Below are 21,554 nucleotides of genomic sequence, written 5' to 3' on the forward strand. Positions count from 1 at the left end.
AGTGGAAGGGACTTGGGGTTTGTGGCTTGGCACCATGTATGTGTTGCCTTTATGCAAATCACACCATGGCATTGCTTCCTGGGGGAAAGCAAGAGTTTTTATGGCGCCTCTTGCAGGAATGCAGAGGGGCGCTTATCATCACCTGACTTACCCTTCAGTCTCTAGCCCTGGCTGCTGTGGCTGTTTGAGGAGTAATCGACAGATGGAAGAGCTCATGCTCCATGGACATTACAGACTCACCCCACTAGGCATTCAGATGAACAACACATTACACGGGTGATACTTTGCAGTTGGGCCTGTTAATAATCACTTTACCTTATAGCACTCATTGCCTTGCTGGAGAGGGAAAAGCAGTCAGCTAAAGAGACGTGTCTTGAATGTTTGCAGCAACCTGGTGAGGAAATGAAGACATGTGTTTTAAGGTATGAAAAATGCCTGTGGTGTGGGCGTTTGGCGCAGTGGTTAAGATAATACTTGAGATGCTGGCATCCCCTATCCAATGTCTGGATTCGAGTCCTGGCTCTGCTCCCGGTTCTAGCTTCCTGCTAATGGGCACTGTAGGAGGCAACAGGTGATGGCTCAAGTCCTTGGGTCTCTGCCACCCATGTGGGAGACTTGGAGGGAGTCCTTGGCCTCTGACTTTGGCCTGGCCCAGGCCCAGCTATTGCAGACATTTGGGGAGTGACCCGGTGGATGGGAGATCTCTCTCTCCCTGTCTCTGCCTTTCAAATGAAATAATCAGTAAATGCAAAGAAAAGTGCCTGCAAAGGGTAAGGTTAGGTGAGCATCACAAGGTGTGTGCTGCACGAGTGTTGTGGATTGTCTGAGCATGAAGGGCGATAGCATGAAGTCCATCTCAGAAGTGAGAGGCATTTGCAGAGGTGCCAGGAAATCAGATGAGGTAAAGCAGAGAGGAAGCCCAGTGTGAATCCTGTACCTTTAATTTAGATGTATTTATTTTGATGGGAGGATGGAGAGAGAGAGAGAGAGAGAAAGAGACAGACAGACAGACAGACAAACACAAATGGGAACATGAGCTCTTCCATCTGTTGATTCACTGCTCAAATAGCCACAGCAGCCAGGGCTAGACCAGGCCAGAGTTAGGAGTCAGGAACTCCCATCTGGATCTCCCGCATGGGTGGCAAGAACCCAAGCACTTGAACCATCCTATGAGGCCTCCTAGGTGCATTAGCAGGAAGCTGGATTAGGAACATAGTATTCTTAGGCCTCAAACCAGACACTCCGACACTCCGATATGGGATTCAGGCATCCCAAGGGGCTGTACCATGTCCACTCCTGGACTTCTGTCGTTAAGTTTTATTTATCTGAGAGACAGAGAGAGAGCTCCCATCTGCTGGTTCACTTCCCAAACGCCCATAATGGCCAGGTAGCCGAAGCAGGGAGCTGGGAACTCGGTCCAGATCTCCCTTATGGGTGGCAGGAGCAGAAGGCTCTGCATTAGCAGGAAACTGGAATCAGAAGCCAGAGCCAGGTTTCAAACCCAGGCACTGTGATGGGGCCTGCTTCTCAGTCCTGGATGCTTTAACACGGCTCGAAGGGCCATCAAAGTCTGAGAGCCCAGAGGACTCTTGTCCTCTGCTTTTCTTGTCCTCTGCTGCCCAGCCCCTTGGGGGAAAGGCTTCCTGGGCTTACCACACTCCCCTCCATGTGCAGCAGTTCCAGGATCTGCCTTGGTTCCCAGGCTTCCCAGCTCTTGGGAGCCATGCTAGGAAGCCGAGAGGCCTCTGTGCCGCCAGATTAGCCACAGACTGGTGATTCTGGGCAGGGTCCGCGTGCCCGGGCCGTGCTTTGTGTTTTTGGAATTGGAAGGATTGCATTTGCGGATGCTGCTGTCTTTGGTGTTTCCCATCGTAATCAGGGAGTCAATGACATTGCATGATTTTCGGGTTCACCAAAGGGCTCTGTGCAGTTTTGAGCAGAACAGTGGTCAGTGTAGTAGAAACAGGGGATCTGGCATTAGGATGATGACAAAGATTGTGACTGAGAAGGGTCACTTTTTCTGTTAGCCCAAAAGTGTTGAGCAGGCACTGGTGTGAACTGGAAGGAGCAGAGGGGCTCTTCAGACAGCCGGTACCACCATCTACACAGTCCACCAGATTTGCATCGCCTTAAGGGAACACTTGCCCCTGCCACCACCACCAGGGAGCTTCTGCTGTTCAGAATGGATTAATCCCGCAGTGTAACTGCAGAGTCGGAGCCAAGGCTTTCCTGCTCTGATGAGCCACTGGTGGGCACTTATCCACACACGGCATGTGCTTCCTGGTGTCAGGGTCTTGGTGGCGGCGGCGGCAGCAGCAGCAGCAGTAGCGGCGTCCTGTGGTGTGGGGTGTCTCTGGGGAGGGTTGGAATGTCGGGATAGGCCATGAGAAGTCCTAGCCCCAAACTATCTCACCAGAGAGGAAGCCTGAGAGGGCTTATTTTTCAAAAGGATCAGCCAGCCATACACATCAAAATATATACAGGCCTCATCAAAGGAAAAGGACAGGAATTGCGCCTGCGGCGACCCACCCTGCATGCAGTGGGGACGGGACATTGCAGCGTTGGCAGCGGTGGCCACACCCGGGCGCAGCTGTGGGGAGATACCCAGACCGAGGGACTTGGTGCCTGCAGCATTTCTTCTGGGGAACCCTCATGTTCCTGCTTCTGTTTCCCTCCATCCCACCTGCCTTGGAAATAGAATTTCCCCAGCAGAATAAAGGGGCCAAGGCTTATGATTGGAGGGCAAAGGTTCTTGTCTGCTACCAAGCCCTGTGTGCAAAACAAAGGGCAAGTGGGTGGAAGGGAGCCTTGGATGTGAGAACAGGACAACTGTGTTGGCAGGTCAGGACTGGGGACTGATAACCGGGTATCAATGAGTCATCTGTTCAACACTGGTGGATGCTCAAGGGCTGGAGCACTCAGAATACCTGGGCTGGGCAACAGGTGCAGTGCAGGAGCTGGCCCAGGGGCTGACCAGACTGAAGAGTTCTCCATGACCTCCCAGGAAGAAAGTGCAGATCTGAGCGGACTGGGCCAGAGGTGCAGTTCTGCCTACAGCTGTTCCCATTCTTCCCTGGAATCCGGGGTAGACTCAGCCTGGGCAGAGTGGGATACCTGGCGCTTTTCATTGGCCTTGAGAGGTTTTGCCCAAGGTCCTTCAGATTGGCCTCAGCAGATTTGAGCCAGTGACAACAGGGCATTCTTTTTTATGCATGCAGATTTGTGTATATAAAAGTCACAGGCCCTGTACTGAACGCTGCCCGCTTAGCCGTGCCACCAAGTTCACGTAAGGGACACAGGAGGACAAAGGATGGCAAACAGATTTGCAAAAAAGACTTCAATTGTACACTTCAAGTTCGGATGTCTTAAATATCTGCTCGCTGGACAGAAATCTGATGAGGGTTGTATTACAGAACAGAGGACATTCCTAGTTTGCCAGCTGTGAGGCAGCCTTGGCTTATGTTTGGGGGTGGCAAAGCATTCCCAAGGGGCCTGGCCAAAGGATTCGAGAGACTGGGAGTGGTACATGTGACCAGAGTTTCAGACTGCCATGGGTCATGGCGAGACAAGCCATGGACTTAGCAGCTAGCTCTGGAAGTCAGGTGCATGTTCCTTGGCAAGCTTATGTTTTGGAATAAGCAGAAAGCAAGTAGACTTACTATGGCTGGTATCAAATTGAGCACACCCAAGGGAGGGGACAGGAAAGGAAAGCAGCTCCCGGGGTGGGGGGGGGGCGCTCAGCATTTGGGGTTGCTCATCGATCCTGTGAAAGTACTACCTACCATGGGGCATACCTGCTTCACAAAGCTTGCTTTGTAGCTTCTGCAAAGACAGGACGCTTGGCTCGAGTAGACTGCCTTTGACAAATATAGTATTTCTTATGTTCTTGGCTCCCCAAATGCAGGCTGTGTGCTCTTTCCGAGAGGAGCAGGGCATGCGTGGTACCAAGATGCCCGTACAAGCTGTCTGGCTTATGTTCTGTTGGTTGTTTTGAAGTGAATTGCAGCCTCTGGATGGACACAGCCCCCTTGGCTGATGTAGGGGTCCCCCTCTTGAAGCCAAATCCCAGGGGATGCTCCTGTCCTCTAGAGTGTTTTCTTCCACCTGTCTCCTCTCCCTTGGGACTTCACAGTGCCACAGCCCAGGGGACACCGCTACCTGCAGTTAGTGTCCCATCTGCCCTGGACCCTTCGGTGCTAACTGTGGGGGCCCATTGAATCTGGTGCTCTGTTCCTGCAGACCCTGGCCCCGTTGGATAGGAGACAAGTTGCAACTGGATTCCAGCCAGGCCTCTGTCCTGAACTGTAGAGAAAAGCCAGACGCTGACAGCAGCAAAGTCAGCCAGGCGAGAAGGGGGCCATGGAGGTGCGGAAAAGGGAGCCTTTGGCCCCTTGTGAATGACAAGTTCATTGTCCCGTTAGCCAAACAAGACTGCGATAAAAGATTCTACATTGTGTGTGGAATTTTATCTGAATTCTAGAAATGGCTGTGTAATTCACTTAAAAAAAAAAAAAAGATTCGAAAGGCCAAGTTACAGAGAGAAGGAGAGACAGAGGGAGATGGATTGATCTTCCATCTACTGGTTCACTCTTCAAATGGCTGGTGCTGGAACAGGCTGAAGCCAGGATCTAGGATCTTCATCTGGGTCTCCCATGTGGGTGTCAGGGGGTCCAAGGGGGCCATCTTGCGTTGCTTCCCCAGTCACATTAGCAAGGAGCTAGATTGGAAGTAGAACACCTGAGACTTGAATCAATGACTCATGTGGGATGCTGGCAGCAGCTTAACCTACTGCACCACAACACCGGCCCCATTCACCCTTGATAATTTATAAAGTTTTACATTGGCACTTACATTTAGGTAGTTTACAAAAACAAAACAAAACAAAACAACACAACAAAAAACAAACAAACAAACAAAAACCCCAGCAGTGGAGGTGACAATTCAGGGTGAGGGCTCCTGTGGCCTATGGCACTGCTCCCTAGCCCTGGCACTGGTGCCAGCTGGGTGGAGGAACCTGCTCCAAGCTCCTCTGCCCGCCTGTCAGGTGCCACCTTCTGCAGAATCTGAGAAGCAGGGAGTGGCCAGCCAGGTCTCAACACAGCACCGCACACGGCATGTGGCAGTTGGGCAGTAGACACCGGTTCCCTCTTTATCTCTCTCACATACTTCCATTTGCTTTTTGACCGCACATCTGTGGTCCAGAAAGCCCTCAGGGCCCTCCCCTACCGAGACTCTTGGCAGATGAACAGATAAACGATAATCCAGAGCCGGTGCGCGAAGGCCTGCAATGTCTCTGCTCCCTTCCTCTCAAGCTTTCTGCAGTTCCCTGAAGGGGAGGCTTGACTTGACGTTGGCATTGCTGTTGTCAGCCTTTAAAAAGGAGGGTTGGTGACCCCAAAAACCAACGATCCATTGCAAGGGACCCCTCTGATTTTAAGACCATGTCAGTTGCATTAACTAGTTCCCTGCTGTTAGAAAGTTGGGCTTAGGTGTCTAGTTCTTTCTCCCTGCTATTTCTTGATAGCTCCACCAGGGAGCTCTTATTCATAGGAACACCTGGCAACAAGCTTTAGTGGTGTTTGGTGAAATTGAATTAAAAGTGTGTCTTCAGTCCTGGTCCCTGCCTGGATGGGAGCTTTAGACCACCAGTGACCCACGTGGGCACAGCAATTGGGTTCTTTGGGGCCAAGGTTGAAGAAATAGTACTGAGGAAATAGAGTGCATTTGGAATCTAAATTATTCAGGCATTGATATGAAAAATCCTAACTTTTAACTTGACTCTTCTAATATTGTAAAACACCCAACAATTTAGGGAAAGAGGTATGGTGTTTTTCTTTTATGCCAAGAAACAGCATATCCAAAAGCAAAGTACACCTTTCATTTTTCCAAGCTCTATTTTTAAATTTTTTTTTTTTGGTAAATTCCAAATTTGGATCCTTTAGCAGTACACTGAGTTTCTAGTAGCCAAGCAAATAAAGGTTTCGTTTTTAAAACCCCAAATATACTGGGGATTTATGTTAAATTAGAAGCAATAGACAGTACTTTTAAAAAGCTATTTATATATATGCCTTTTTTTTTGGAGTTGATTGTTTTGATGAAGTGTCCCTGGGAATTCTTCCAGCTCAAATCAAGAGAAATTGGCCTGGGTCGAATAGTTCTTTTATGTATAAATAAGTCGTGGTGTTCTTAGATGTTTGATTAAAAGCTCCCACAACTAAAGGACAGTTACAACAGCTCACAGAGGGACATAGGAAAAAATGCCTTCTGAATGAGACTGGCTTGCGTTTGGGATGTGGGCGCCTTCTCTGCTCTGAGAGTCTCACCATGTGCCTCCTCAGGTGGAATAGCAGGTGTTTTTGTTCCTCTGTTTGGTTTAGGCCAGCACAGATGCTTAAACAATCATAAGCTGAAGGACTGGTTAAGGGCAAAGAAGATTAACTGCTGCCCTGAGAGTGCTACGCAATGTTACCATTTACCCTGAACTTTCCTTTTCAATTCTTAAGATTTCAAGTCTCGAAACAGGCAGGTTGAGAAGCTACAGCACTCATTCATGTATGCCTTCATTCAGGGAATAACCTGGTGTCAGGTGCTGACACCAGGTTAGTTACCAAACTAACTGCCCTCGTGGCCGGCATCCCACAGAGTTCTGCAGACTTGTGACGCCGCAAGCAGTCAGCCCAGAATCCCATTTGTTGAGGATTAAGCCAGCTAGAGAGAATGTCAGACTCTTAGCGTGGATTTTCATCTTGTTGTAAACTCGGCCCCTACCACATGTTCACAATTGCGTTTTGTTTTTTTGTTGTTTTTTTTTTTTTTTTTTTTTTTTTAATTTGACAGGTAGAGTTACAGACAGTGAGAGGGAGAGACAGAGAGAAAGGTCTTCCTTCCATTGGTTTACCCCCCAAATGGCTGCTATGGCCGGAGCTGCACTGATCCGAAGCCAGGAGCCAGGTGCTTCTTCCTGGTCTCCCATGTGCGTGCAGGCGCCCAAGCACTTGGGCCATCCTCCATTGCCTTCCTGGACCACAGCAGAGAGTTGGACTGGAAGAGGAGCAACTGGGACTAGAACCCGGCGCCCATATGGGATTCCGGAGCTGAAGGCGGAGGATGAGCCAAGTGAGCCACGGCGCTGGCCCCACATTTGCATCTTTCTAAGAGACCATCCAGGGATCTGTTCGTCCTCACCCCAACTCGTGTCTCTGGAATATTTTATGTGGTTGGGCCCTACCCAGTTTCTACAGATTCTGTTTGTGAGTCTTGCTGGAGAGCTGGGAATGTGTGTGTGTGTGTGTATGTCTTGGGAGAGGGGGTGGTGTTCATGCCCGAGCTGTGAATGTCAAACAGGGGTTCTCCGATTTAGCAAAGAGCAGTACTGCACATCCTACTAAATTGAATCATAGACCCTGACTCGTGTTCAGCTTAATGTTTGGTCTTTCTTAGGATGCTAAGCAACAGCTCCCATTTAGGTCCATGGTCAGAGGGGACTGCTCTGATATGCAGATTTGGTGGATTCAATGTTATTTTCTTTTCGAGAAGCAGAGAGAGACAGAGCTTCCATCTGCTGGTTTACTCCCCAAATGCCTGCCACATCAGAACTAACATGGGGCTGAAGCCAGGAGCCTGGAACTCAATCTGGATCTCCTGTGTGGCTGGCAGGGACCCAACGACTTAAGCTACCACCTGCTTTCCCCCAGGATGCGTCTTAGTAAGAAGCTGGTCTCAGGATCCAGAGCCAGGACTTGAACCCAGGCACTCTGATGTGTGATGCAGGTGTCAGAGTACTAGGCCAAACGCCTGCCCCTTCAGAGCAGGTTTGACTTATGATATTTTCACGTTAGTAAGGGTTCATTAGAGCTGTAACCCTTCGTTAGCTAATGAGCAGTGGTGTAGGTAAGCACGGGACTTTCTGGGTATCATCTTTTTATACTAACACATTTGTTGGTGACATTTGGGACTTATTTGGGGCAAAGTTATTGTACTATTTGTTTTCCATATGAAATTCACATTTAACAGGGACATCCTATATGAGGGGGATCTTTGAAAAGTTCATGGAAAATGTGTATTATGGAAGACTCTGCATGAATTTCAAGTTTTTTTTTAATGCCAAAAGAAACTTATCTTTTAATTCCATTTTCCACCAGCTCTTTGAAGTTCTCCCATATTTGATCTGGCACTAAGCTATCAATACTTGCCACGCTTTGGCACCTGGCCTGCTTTGTGAGGTGAGGGTGTGCCTTAAGGGAGACACATGAGGTCAGATATTGTGCGGCTTCAGAGAAGTCCATCGTCTGCCTGGGCCTTCTTAAAACTGTGCTTTTCTCCTTCACTCCTGTTGTGCTTCCTCCTCTGGCTCCCAGATAAGCTCCCCCACCCCCCAGCTGCCTCCTCCCAGTGAACTCGCTCCTGGCAACTCCTGCTCCCTGGTCTTGGGTTCAGGTTCTCACATTCCCAGCTGTGGCCCAGAAGTTTCCATCTGCTCTGCCAGAACACAGGGCTTTGTGATGAGCCCTGCTTTCGGATCTGCAGATATTCCGACTAATTTATGATCAGGTGATCAGAAATACGTCATCCCCCCATGAATTTCTGATGAAAGTATTCCTGCGTGAACTTTAGTTAAGTCATGAAGTTTTCAGAGTACAGATAAGTGATTGAAGGCTCCCATTTTTTTTTTTTTTCCCGAAACCAGGCTCACCTGGGCAGACTATTTTCCATTTAGGTTTTCCATCAAGGTTTCCGTATGTATCAGCCACCTGACTTTATTTTGGCTTCGGCCACTGTTTCTTTTGTACCACTCATTCCTTAGTCCAGTTTCTCTCCAATTTTGCTAGTGGGGCTCTTTTGCCACACAGAGTCGAGCTGCGGCAGCCGTGTGCGTTGGCCCGTTGGTCTGCGGAAGCGTGTCCGTGGGCCTCCCTTCTGTTTCCCATCATGCCCAGCGCTGTTCCATCGTTTCCTGTTCACGTCGTTCATGGACTTCCGGTCGCCCGCGGACGTCCAGTGGAGCAGAGCCCGTCAGGCGGAGAAGGCGCGGCCCGCGCTAGCCTCTCCCCTAGGTCTCTGTCACCTCCACGGCCAGGTGTGGCATTTCTTCCAGTCAGACTCATTCCCACCTCGGCCCTGGCCTGCGGTCAGTCCCGCCCTCGTCTCTCCGTGGCTTTTCCCTTCTCATTCAGGCCCCTGAGCCCGGAGCACGCACCCCGGTGGCTGCCTGCCGTGTCCGACCCTGCCCAACTTGCGGACGTCCTCCTACGTGGTCTCTTTTATGCCTTTTTATACAATATGGTGCCCCACTAGCCACAGTTTCACTTTCTGTGGTCAACTGGCATCAAAAATATTAAATAGATACTTTGTGAGGGGAAGAGAGCCCACATGCGCGTAACTTTTGTCATAGTATTTTGCTGTAATTGTTTTTTTTTTTAAAGATTTATTTATTTATTTGAAAGTCAGAATTACACAGAGAGAGAAGTAGAGGCAGAGAGAGAGAGAGAGGTCTTCCCTCCGCTGGTTCACTCCCCAGATGGCCGCAACGGCAGGAGCTGTGCTGATCCGAAGCCAGGAGCCAGGTGCTTCTTTCTGATCTCCCACGTTGGTGCAGGGGTCCAGGGACTTGGGCCTTCTTCTACTGCTTTCCCAGGCCATAGCAGAGAGATGGATGGGAAGTGGAACAGCCGGGTCTCGAACCAGCGCGGGCACTGTAGGTGATGGCTTTACCCGCTACACCACAGTGCTGGCCCCGTAAATGTTCTATTTTATCGTGAATTTACCGTGACCCTCTCTCTCTCTCTCTCTGCCTGATTTATAAATTACCTATCATAGGTGTGTAGGTGTAGGAACATAGTGCACCTGTGTTTAGGGTTCAGTATGGTCCCTGGTTTCAGGCATCCTGGTCTGAAGGGGAGGAGGGACTCTGTATTTTCTCCCCTCTTAAATTCCCAGTCCCTCGAGGGCAGCGATCGCAGCTGCTTTTTCTGTTGCCTGTAGCTCACTCTTTGGTAAAGGATCCCAGCTTGGAGCCTTTGCGCCCTGGGGGCCTGAGTTGCTTGGTTGGGCTGCTCCTGGCATGAGGGTGACTCAGAGGTAGATCAGGTGTTCTAGACAAGTGTCGACCTTAGGGCCATGCTGGGGGGCCCAGAGCAGCTGCCAGGCCCTCCCCACCTGCCTCGTGCCTGCATCACACGCCACAGGTAGCCTCACGTCTGGGCTCCCTGGCCACTGGCCATCTGGCATCCTTCTCGGTGACATTTCACTTTGACCTTTCCTTTGAAGAAGGGTTTTGAAGTGACACGGAACACATAAAGGGCAACAAAGGAGAGTGTATGCTGCGTGGCCACAGATGTAAGTTAAAAGGCAGGAAGTGAGACTGGTTCATATAATCAGGTTGGAGGGGGATGAGTAAAAAACAAATGCCCTTGATATTATCCTTTCATCATTTGTCTTCAGAGATGTACAGCGGGACATGGAAAACAAACATTTCCAAACTGAATGTATACACAGTTTGGCAAAACAAATACTGGGGCTTTGTGAGCGTCCAGACCTCCTGCAACGGGGAAGGTGGCCTCTGTTTCTTCACCTCCTGAGTTCAGAGCACAAGAAGTAGGAGATGCTGCCCCCATCGTGGAACAGGTGCAGCCAGTTTTTCATTGTCTTAATCAAAGTGAAAGCTTCCAAGTTTGGCCCAAGACCCAGCCCCAGATAAAAAGGCCTCTGGGCAGAGCGGGGACATCCATGGGCGTGACCACTACGGAACACGTGTCCGCTGCTTCTAGCGTCTGGAAGGCATCCTGGGGATGCAGGGTGGCTGTGGTCACCACCAGGACTCCTGCCCCTCCCCCAGCTCAGCAGTGCTAGCACAGCAAAGAGCTTCAGTTACTGGAGCTAAGGAAATCGGGACATTGAAATAGTTACTTGTTTTCAAATGCAAATCTGGGGCAAAGAATTCATTCATTATTTATGCTTTTTCAACTTCCCCATATTGTTTATGTTTTTAATAAAGTCCATTTTAGTATTTAGGGCCACAACCCTCAAATCTTCAATTATCTGAATGAGGGCAGGTGGACATAAACAATAACTGGACTTTTATTTTTTAAAATGGCTTATTTGTGTTGTGCTTTGTCAAAGACAAAAGTACTTTCATGTAATAAAACTACAGTTACCATTTTGGATAATCTTCATAGCACTTTGTAAATTGGCACTAATATGATCTCACTTCTACAATTTTTTATTTGATAGGCAGAGAGAGACAAAGGGCTGTGTCTTGCTGGTTCACTCCCTAGATGTCTACACCTGCTGGTGCTCTGCTGGTGCTGACAACTCAGTCCATGTCTCCCACATGGAGGGCAGGAGCCTGCTCACTCGAGCCACCACTGCTGCCTTCTAGGATCTGCCCTGGCAGGAAGCTGGAGTCAGGAGCCAGAGGTGGGAACTGAACCTGGGCACTCCAGTGTGAGACATGTGTGTTAATCAGCAGTTTACACATCTGCTTCCTGAGGTCTCTTACAGTTAAGAAACTAATAATATAGCAAATGCATGGTACTTACTGTTTTCCAAGTGCTTGTCACTATTTTTTTCTTATTTTTTAAAATTTATTTATTTGATAGGCAGAATGAGAGAGAGCTTCTATCCTCAAATATCCACAGAAGCTGGGTCTGGGTCAGGCTGAAGCTGAGAGCTGGAACCTATCCAGGTCTCCCATGTGGGTGGCAGGGGCCCAAGGACTTGGGCCATCTTCCGCTGCTTTCCCAGGCACGTTAGCAGGGAGCTGGATCAGAAGCAGAGCAGCTAGGACTTGAACTGACACTATGATGTAAGTGCTTCACATAGAAGGGGCTCAGAAACGCTAAGTATCTTGGCCATGATAACTGGAATCTTTAAATCTGAGATTTTAGCTACTGTCATAACTCTGTTCTTTGATCCTGACGTTGGCGAGAGGATGGGGTGGGGTGGAGGTGGAAGTGTGTGTCATCTTCCCAGCCTCAGGTGGCAGAACTGAATCAGAGACAGCCAGAGGCTTGCCCAAGGCAACACAACTGGGGCAGGCAGGCCTGCTGACTCCTTATCAGGTCAAAGAGCAGACAAAACCTGGGGCACAAGAAAATGTTTTTTTTTTTTTTTAAAGATTTTATTTATTTGAGAGGTAGAGTTATAGACAGTGAGAGGGAAAGACAGAAAGATCTTGCATCTGCTGGTTCAGTCCCCAAATAGCTGCAAGGGCCGGAGCTGAGCCAATCCAAAGCCAGGAGCCAGGAGCCTCTTCTGGGTCTCCCACGTGGGTGCAGGGGTCCAAGTGCCTGGGCCATCCTCCACTGCTTTCCCAGGCCATAGCAGAGAGCTGGATTGCAAAAGGAGTGGCCGGGATTAGAACCAGTGCCCATATGAGCTGCCGGTGCCACAGCACTGGCCTGGAAAGTGTTTATTCACAGTGTGTACTCAGTTTGGCCGAGTAACACAGCTTAGTAGGAGCTGCTGGGCCCAGGGCATCCTGTTCCAGGCCGAGTTCAGGGCAGAGGAGCCTTAGGAGAGGGACCGCTCTCCAGTGCAACCCCTGGCTCACTTTACCCTGTGGTACATTGTGAATGGTCCGCCCAGGATTCACACTCGGGTGAGAGCTGCTGGATGTCCTCACACTGTGGCTGATCCAGGTGTATGATGGTGTGATTGGGGTGTCTGGGAGCCTCTATATTATGTCAGAAAACTTTTCTTCCTTCTTTACTTTGGGTGATGCAAGCAGATGTCCACGGACAGACTGGTGGGCAGCCTCCTTGTGTCCGCTCTTTCGCCTGGCAGGCCGTGGGTGTGCATCCGGGGGAACAACTCTTTGTTTAACCAAGCGATTACTTACAGAGGCAGGCCACATCGGCCACTTAGAACTCTGAATAACACCGCTGAGCACCACCTGAGGCCCGCCTTTCCCCTGGCGTGAAATGAGGATTGATTGCTGCTTCTCCGCGTGTGTGGATGGCCTAGCGTGGTGTGTGCAGTGTGCCAGCTGCTCAGATAGGAACTTAAATGGAAGAACTTTGGCAAAGAAAATGCGTTTCGGTAGTGCAGGGTGACATCCTCAGCGGTCCTGAGGCCCCCTGGAGGAGTTTGTGGGGCCTGGGGGAGTGCCGGTCAGTCTGCTGTACTTGCTAGAGAGGAGGGCTCCTCAAGGCTCTGCCGGTTGGGAGCCCGTGTGGCCCGTCAGTCAGGCTTGGAGTGGACCTAGAACCTGCACTGCGAGAGTTGGCATTAGTAGCTGCAGGGAGCAGACGGCGTTTTCAAATGGGGTGGATTGAGGGAAGTTTAATGAAGCGACTGTTTGCAAAGGCAGGGCAAGGTGCTAGTAGCCTAGAGTAGAGAGGGAGGGGCCCTGGGCACCCCCTGCCCCTGGGCCTTCTGGGAAGGGGAGGGTGTGGTGGCCACAGTTGGCTGTGGGGAGGCGTGAGCTTTGTTGATTCACCTTCCCCTCCCGTATGCAGGTGGAGGTCTTGGGATGCACACAGGTGAGCTTCATAATGGTGGGTGGGTGAGTGGCCCTGGGGCAGACAGGATGTGATTTCAGGACTCAGCACTGTGCCAGGTGCCCCTGGGTGTGCTGAGGACAAACACAAGTTGGATGAGTTGTGCGGTCTCATATTTTTGTTTACTTTAGTCAACACTCAATTTTTTAAAAAAAATTATTATTTATTTTAATTTGAGAGGCAGAGAAACAGACAGAAAGAGCAAGCTCTCTATTCTTTGGTATACTTCTCAAATGCCTACAATGGCTGGGCTGGGCCAGGGCTGAACTTGGGAACCAGGAATTCAATCCACATCTCCTACATGGGTGACAGGGACCCACATTCTTGAGCCATCACTTGCTGCCTCCATGGTGCATGTTAACAGGAAGCTTGACTCAGGAGCCAGAGCTGGGAATTGAACCCAGGCCCTGTGATGCGGGATGCAGGTGTCTTAACCAGCGACTCAACCGCCAGGCCAAATGTCTTCTCCCTAGACAAGACTGAGTTCTTAAAATCTGTTACAATGGGCAGAGGCCGGCCGGCGCCGCGGCTCAATAGGCTAATCCTCCGCCTAGCGGCGCCGGCACACCGGGTTCTAGTCCCGGTCGGGGCGCCGGATTCTGTCCCGGTTGCCCCTCTTCCAGGCCAGCCCTCTGCTGTAGCCAGGGAGTGCAGTGGAGGATGGCCCAGGTGCTTGGGCCCTGCACCCCATGGGAGACCAGGAAAAGCACCTGGCTCCTGGCTCCTGCCATCGGATCAGCGCGGTGCGCCGGCCGCAGCGCGCCGGCCGCGGCGGCCATTGGAGGGTGAACCAACGGCAAAAGGAAGACCTTTCTCTCTGTCTCTCTCTCTCACTATCCACTCTGCCTGTCAAAAAAAAAAAACAAAAAAAAAAAAAAACAAAAAAAAAAACAATGGGCAGAGGCCCATTTTGAATGTGTTTACACTCATGGCTTCTCTGGTAATTCTTCACTTAGAAACACTTGAACACAGGTCTCGGGCTCTGTGTCACTGGGTGTATTTGGACTTGAGTTGTCTCTTGGTAAAATACTGGTATAGACTAGATCAGGGCTTAGACAGCTTCTGTGAAGGACCAAGTAGTCAGTATTTCAGCTTTTACAGGACACCTGTGGTCTCCATCACATTAATTGCCAGAATTCTCGTCTTCCTCTCCCTGCCCTCCTCCTCATCCTCTTATTTTTTTTTTTTTAGCCAACTGTAGAAAATAAATCCATTCTTAACTCATGGTCAACACAAAAATGGGCCACGTGTCAGTTTGCTGGCTGCTAGACTATTATTGTTTTCCTAAGCGTGCCTTTTGCCTGCGTGCAAGATGATTTTAGGGAATGCACAAATGAGCATTTGTATTTTAACAGGTATGTGTTCAGTTGTGTTTAGAACAAACAGGTCAGTGACACATCAGGAGCCCCCCCCCCACACCTGGAGGCTGTAGCCAGCAGGGCCCCCCCACGCACAGCTGGCTCTCCCAAAATCAGCTGATAAGGACGAGTTAGCATCTGATTCCTGATCATTTTGATGGTGCTGCATTTGTTTGTGAGAGTATGGGGGTGCTTCAAAGAGTTCATAAAAGGTGGAGCTAAAAGATAAGTTTATTTTGGTCCAAAAATTTTTTTAAAAATGCAGCTTTTCTGTACCACACATTTTCCAGGAGGTTTTTTTGAAGACCTTTGTGTAAATATATAAATGGTAATTTAAATGTTTAAATGGTAAAAAGTTTAAATGGCAAAAAGTTTCCTTTAAGGAAAACACTGCAGTGAGGTGGGGTCACTTCCCAACATCCTCTCCTGTTGTAGATGGACCCTGGTGGGTTCGTTTCACACAGGTGAGAATGTTCTCGCAGCCTCTAGAAGAAATTTGGTATAAGACTGGTGGAAGACATGAGAGGGCAAGGTCAGTTTCTGACTGAGTCCTTTCTGGCTAGGGCCCAGGGCGTGCAGTGCCCTGCCCAGCCTGCCCCACCAGGGGACAGTGGTCCCTTGGCTGGGAGCTCTCAGGAGTCATGAACCACTCCCTGAGCCTGGGGCGACTTCCCCCTCAATGGCATGCAGGTTCTGTGTCCCTGCGTGTGCTCCTGTGCAGAACTGCAGCGGTACAGCCAGGGATTCAGCCCCAGGAGAACAAATCACCGCATGTCTATAAAAGAAGTGCAGAGACCAGAGACTGAGGCTTGCAAGTGCTTGTTTAATTCCCTTTGGTAATTACAACTGGCACAGGCAACCTTTTCCCTGAAGCGCAGCTGTTCTCGCGGGCTATGGGCCACATCCAAGGCTCATTTGTCTTTCCTGGGTTCTTTGGAGCTGCTGAGCTGTCCAGGAGCATCCGTAGGAGGGAAGGGATGGGCTGACACCTGCCTGCAGGAGATTGTACGGAGCAGCTTATAAACGCCCACGAGTGTTGCAGGAGCTCACCTTGTCCGATGTGCCTTAGACGAAAAGCCATGCCCCAGCCCTGTGGCCATTCAGAACATGCAGGGTGGAGAGTAATCCCAAATTGCCAGGAACTCGGTGAGCTGGGCATGGCTTTTCTCAGCCTGGGGGCCTTCTTTGCCTTGGAGTACCCCTGATGGCCTTAGGAATATGCTGAACCAAGGTGAAGACACTTTATTCTCCCTGGCGAGCTTTTTTTAATTTATTTATTGAAAGAACGAGTGAGTGAGGACACTCTCATCCACTTGTTCACTCTCCAGATGCCCGGCAGTTGCTGCTGGGCTTGGCTGACCAGCACTGATATCTGGGAGCTCCGTCCAGGTGGTAGGAACCTGACTACTGGAGTGGTCGCTGCTGCCTCCCAGGGTCTGCACTGGCAGGAAGTTGGAACCAGGAACTGGAGTGAGGAATCAAAGCCAGGTACTTCAATGTGGGATACAGGTATCTTTAAAAAAAAACCTTGTAATTCATTTTATTTGCTTGAGAGAGGAGGAGGAGAGAGACAGACAGACAGACACATGCATCTCCTCTCAGCTGGTTCATTGCCCAGATGTCTGCAGTAGTGGGGGACTAGACCAGGCACAAAAAGCCAAGAACTGGGAACTTAATCCAGGTCTCCCATGTGGTTGTACATTAGCAAGAATTAGAAGCAAAGGCAAAATTCAAACCCAGGCAATCCAATGTGGAATGCTGGCATCCCAAAGTGACATTTTAATCACTAAGCTAACCACCTACCTACCCTAGCTGCTGCTGCTGCTGCTGCTTTTTTTTTTTTTGCACATGCAATGTTTTTATTGTTTCCTAAATCTGTTTGTACCCTTAATATTCTACTATTAATTTCAAAAGCAGTATAAAGAATATACTCCCCAGTGATAGATGAGAATGCAGCCACTCCCCTGAAAAGGAACAAAATATTGCCTCTAAAATAATTACTGATGGCACAATATTGCAAAGTAATATAAATACTTAACTATTAGAAATTCAGTACCTTAATATATAATTTTCAGTAACATCCTACCTCTTTTTAATTGCTTAAAACATTTATATGTTAAAGATTGTGCCAAAGGCTGATGAGGTTTTATTTTGCCTTCCCTCCCAGAGCTTGGACTGTGTATGTTCACAGAGTGGGAGGGGCTGCTATCCATCTCCCTTCACCCTGTTAGGAGATGAAAGCTTCAATCATGTTGCATAAACCAACAGACGCCACCATCCTCTCAAGTTTGTTATTCTGTGTCCTGCCACCATTGAAATATTTAAACTGCATATTAAAACTGGGGCTATGTTTGCAGTGTCACAGAACAATGAAAGATGGAGCTGCATGGGTCAGGAGGGGAGGCTTTATTACATAGGAGCTAATTTCACATTTGTGAAACTCCACAAGCAAAATGAGTATTGCATATGGTAAACGGTGTGTGCAAGCAGAGTGAAGAACCTTTTACCAACTGCAACCAAGCAATAATGATTGATTTTGGGGGGTACGTGGGTGGTAGAGGTTTGACTTGCAACAGAATTGAAGTGTGTGGGAGAAACTACAGCTTGATCCAGGAACTGCTGTAGAGGTTGTTGAGTCTGCCTGGGCAAGGGTAATAGAAAAACTATACTTTGGTCCCTGTGGAGTGGGATTCTTGTAAAAACAACTTTATTACATATGATCTGCCTACTCTAGTGTTCACCCACATAAAATGTAGCTTCATGGGTTTTTAGTGTAGTCACAGGAGCATGCAGCCATCGCCATAATCTGGGAGCGTTTTCACTACCCCTAAATGTAACCCTGTACCATGAGGTATCACTCTTCCTTTCATCCTCCCATGTTCACCCCAGCCCAAGGCAACCACTAATCTCCTTTCCATCTCTATTTGGGACATTTTGTGTAAGTGAACTAGCACAGCCTGTGGCCTTTGGGGCCTGGCTTCTTTCATTTGCATCATGACTTAGCATTCATCCATGTGGTAGCATATGTCAGAGCTCTAATCCTTTTCATGGCCAAATAATATTCTATCACATGAGTTTGCCATATTCTGTGTACCCCCTGATTCATCAGTTGATGGTGGTTAGGTTGTTTCTGTTTTTTTGGCTACAGGTTTTTGTGTGGATGAAGGCTTTCACCTTTCCTGGGAATATACCTAGGAGTGGGATTGCTGGATCAAACATTTTGTGCCTCTGTGCTTAACTTTTTGAAGAACCCTTTTGGTCTTGAATGTTGTTTTTGGATTATAAGCATTTTGCGAGTGGTAAAATGCACATAATTTACCATTATAACCACTTTGAAGTGTGTAGTTCACTGATGCAACATCACCGCCGTCCTCTTTTGTTTTTCTTAAGATTTATTTACTTAAAAGTCAGAGAGAGAGAGAATCTTTCATCTGCTAGTTCACTTCTCAGATGGCCGCAACAGCTGGGGCTGTACCAGGCCAAAGCCAGGAGCCAGGAGCTTCTTCCAGGTCTCCCATGTGGGTGGCAGGGGCCCATCTTCTGCTGCTTTTCCCAGGGCCTTTAGCAGTGAGCTGGATGGGAAATAGAGCAGCCGGGCCACAAACTGGTGCCCAAATGGGATGTTGGCATTGCAGGCGGTGGCTTTACCCACTATGTCGCAATGCTGACCTCCATTTTAGGCTTTGATGGCCCAATTTCTCTGGTCCCAGAAAGAGAAAATGACTTTGGCCTTAACTTGGCCAAGAGGTAGCTTAATGAATGAACCCACTGCCTTTTGGGAGTGATGAGGGTTAGGTATAGGGATGGCTTTTTGGCCCACACCCATAGGACTCTTCTGTGTAGGTGCAGCTGTTTTAGAACATGCTGGGAGAAGGGAACTAGCAGGTGGAATATGGCCTGCATCCTGGGGAGAGTGCTGCAGGCCTGCATGGGGAGTGCTGTCTTCCCAGGCTCCTCTGCGAGGAGCAGGCAGGTGCCAAAGAGGCTTGTTTTCCTAGTGGATTGATAGATCCAAGTGGGCCCTGGCAGCTGGCACAGGGGACCCTGCGTATAAGGGACCATAGATTATATTTGCTGAGTCACAGGAAATGTGTAAGTGGAGGCCGTGGAGTGTGTGCTTCCAAGAACAGCTGGCACAGAGGGCCTGTATATAAGGGACCATAGAATATATTTGCTGAGTCATGGGAGACGTGTAAGTGGGGGCCATGGAGTGTGTGCTTCCAAGGGCAGCTGGCACAGGGCTGGAAGAGGTTTTGCAGAAGGTGTGACGCAGTCCCCGCACAGCAGTTCCAGCCCTCGTCTTGTGAGGCCAGGGGATGAGCTGCCCCTGGGCCCTTAGAGCTGCTCCAGCTTCTGTCCAGGGCGTGCCTGCTCTGCTGACCACTCCAAGCCAGGTCTGTTCACGCCACCCTGTGCTTCCCCCAGGCTGCCTTTCTCCATCCATTGCTCATTTCCCAGCTGACCCTGGGCTTCCAAGTAGCTCCCTTACCTTCTCATCGGCGGAGACTGGGTTTTATACTCTGGGTGGAGTCCCTGGCAGACAGAAACAGCAAATGTGCAAGTTCAGGATGGGGGCCCCAGATGACCCTAAAATATCGACAAAGGTGTAATCGAGCCGATTATTCACGCTTCAAACAATTCTTGCCTTAAACTGAAGGATTTCTTTAAACAGCGGCTCCTCCTGGCTGTATTTTTCTGTTGCTATTGCTCATTACCTGCTTGGTTAGAGAAATTCCCAAATGTCAGCATGTGATTGAAGAACAGAATGAAATGAAGAGAAAGTGTTTCTGGAATTGCATCATTTATTTAGAGAAATTCTCTCAGAATGTATTCATTTAAAAACACCTGATATATTTATGTGCTCCCCCTCGCCAAACAATTCTGGAAGCTCAGCAATGGTTTCCCCTTTGGAGAAGTGAGGAAAGGGAAAGTGAGATGGGGAATAATTTGCCCAAGTTCATTCAGCTCGTCAGTGGGTGAGCAGAGATTAAAACCAAAGTCATGTTCAGAAGCTATGCTATCTGTGCATCTTGCTGTGTTTGCTGAGTGGGAGGAGCAGGCTTGTGTGTAATTGCACTCCACTGTAATTACGCCATGGCCCATTGCCCTGCGGGCCCCACTGTAAGTCTCCTGCGGATTTCAGGAGCAGCAAACGTCCTGGAGCATCAGAGTGGATTGAGAGCAAGACAGGCTGAGCGTGGAGCCAAGACTCTCCTTCACACCCCCTTCCCACATTGGCCTTTTTCCTGTGTATGGGGGAGTGAATGACAGAGCTGTTTAACCATCAGAGGCGTGGTTCCAGTACTGAATGAGACCACAGGCCTGCGGTGCCTTGGGAACGGGCACACACGTTTGATGATGCAGTAGGTGCTTCACAGAAACTTGAGCCTTTGTGTATGGGATCGGCACTGGGTGGGGTAACTGACTTCACGGTGCTGGGCCACAGGTGGGACTCAGAGGGTGGTGGGTGGGCGAGAGCATGTAAGGTGCAGGAAAGAAATGACCGCATGGAAAATCCATGTCGTCCCCCCATCTTCCCCCCCGTCCAGCCCTGGTCACTATGCCTACACCTCTCTCTCCAGTGTCCTCCTGCCCTGGTCACTTTTTCCTTTTATAAACCCAGAGGATTTCTGCTTGAGGTTCCTCATTGCTACCTTCCACCTCTTAGAATTTTGGATTTCATTTTGCACACTCTCAGGTGTCAAATAAAGAAGTTCTCTGTCATCTCATTGGCTGGGAGAGAAATATCTTTTTTCCTTGACCACGTTTCCTTTAGAATTTTTAGTTCTCCGCCCACCCCCACCCCGTAAGTATTTTAGAACCACAAATGTCTGTATAGATTGTATAGTCTTTCAGACAGCTTTTACATTGAAATTTTGCCACCTTAGGGAGAGGATAGGAACTGGGGTAGATACCATTAAAAGTGGAATCGGAATGGACATTAGAAATTAGGACAAGGCCACCAAAATTGTAACTGTGAGGTAAAGCCTACATCAATTGGCCAGACTTAGTAATTAATTCTACAGTGTACATATATTTAAAAATATCATACATAATAAATATACAGGTATAATTTTATCTGTGCAAAAAGTAAAATAATAAAAGAATCAGGAGAAGAGGTGAAGTGTTGACTGGGATGCATTCCGAGGCTGCCGGGAGAACTGTTGGGTTGTAGCTGTAAAATCTGCTCCCTGTGGGTGGAAGACGGAGCTGGTGGGACTGCTGTGTGCTGCGGAAGAACCGTGGATGTCAGCAGCGGCAGGTCAGGTGGGAGTGCAAGGGAGCGTGACACAGTGCGTGCAAGCCTTGTGGTTTCTCTCACCATCCAGTCTGCCCCTCACGAGTATACAACTTCAGGTATTTCTTCAGGGTAAGATTCAAATGTGCCTGACCGAGACTGGAAGGCTGAAGGATAGCGGGGATCCTGCCCAAGTTCCTGTGGTTCAGGAAGCCTCTCTGGAATCATCAGTTCTTAGAGGATCGGCCGGGACAGCCACCAGCCATGGGATGGTCAGTTCTCCATGCCATCCCTGCGGTGTCCGCACTGCAGGATCAGTTCAGGAAGAAGGGGGGAAGGATTTGGGTCTGGGAGAGCCTTAGAGGACAATTGGGAGTTTCTTTTTTAAAGGTTTATTTTATTTATTTGAAAGAGAGGAAGAGAGAGAGAGATCGATCGATCAATCGATCGATCTTCCTT

General features: G+C 49.1%; 1 protein-coding gene and 1 long non-coding RNA gene across 5 annotated transcripts in view; one reads left to right on the forward strand and one right to left on the reverse strand.

The window, feature by feature from the left end:
• Window positions 1-21,554, forward strand: part of SLC7A1 (solute carrier family 7 member 1) — an 87,340-nt gene that overhangs the window by 17,825 nt on the left and 47,961 nt on the right. The window contains exon 1 of one of the 4 annotated variants that reach the window (XM_070049067.2): window positions 16,205-16,345. The exons of the other annotated variants lie outside the window; for them this stretch is intronic. The gene's annotated coding sequence lies outside the window, so the exon portion shown is untranslated. Of the gene's footprint in view, window positions 1-16,204; window positions 16,346-21,554 lie in introns of those variants that run through there. 4 annotated transcript variants of the gene reach the window in all.
• On the reverse strand, window positions 170-9,282 carry LOC149124651 (uncharacterized). Its single transcript, XR_016212946.1, has 2 exons — window positions 8,693-9,282; window positions 170-4,717 (listed from the first exon to the last, which is right to left on the reverse strand). It is a non-coding gene; the product is annotated as an uncharacterized LOC149124651 (long non-coding RNA).

Source organism: Oryctolagus cuniculus, chromosome 9, assembly GCF_051225735.1.
Source record: "Oryctolagus cuniculus isolate XC-2025 breed Fujian yellow rabbit chromosome 9, ASM5122573v1, whole genome shotgun sequence".
NCBI classification, from domain to species: Eukaryota; Metazoa; Chordata; class Mammalia; order Lagomorpha; family Leporidae; genus Oryctolagus; species Oryctolagus cuniculus.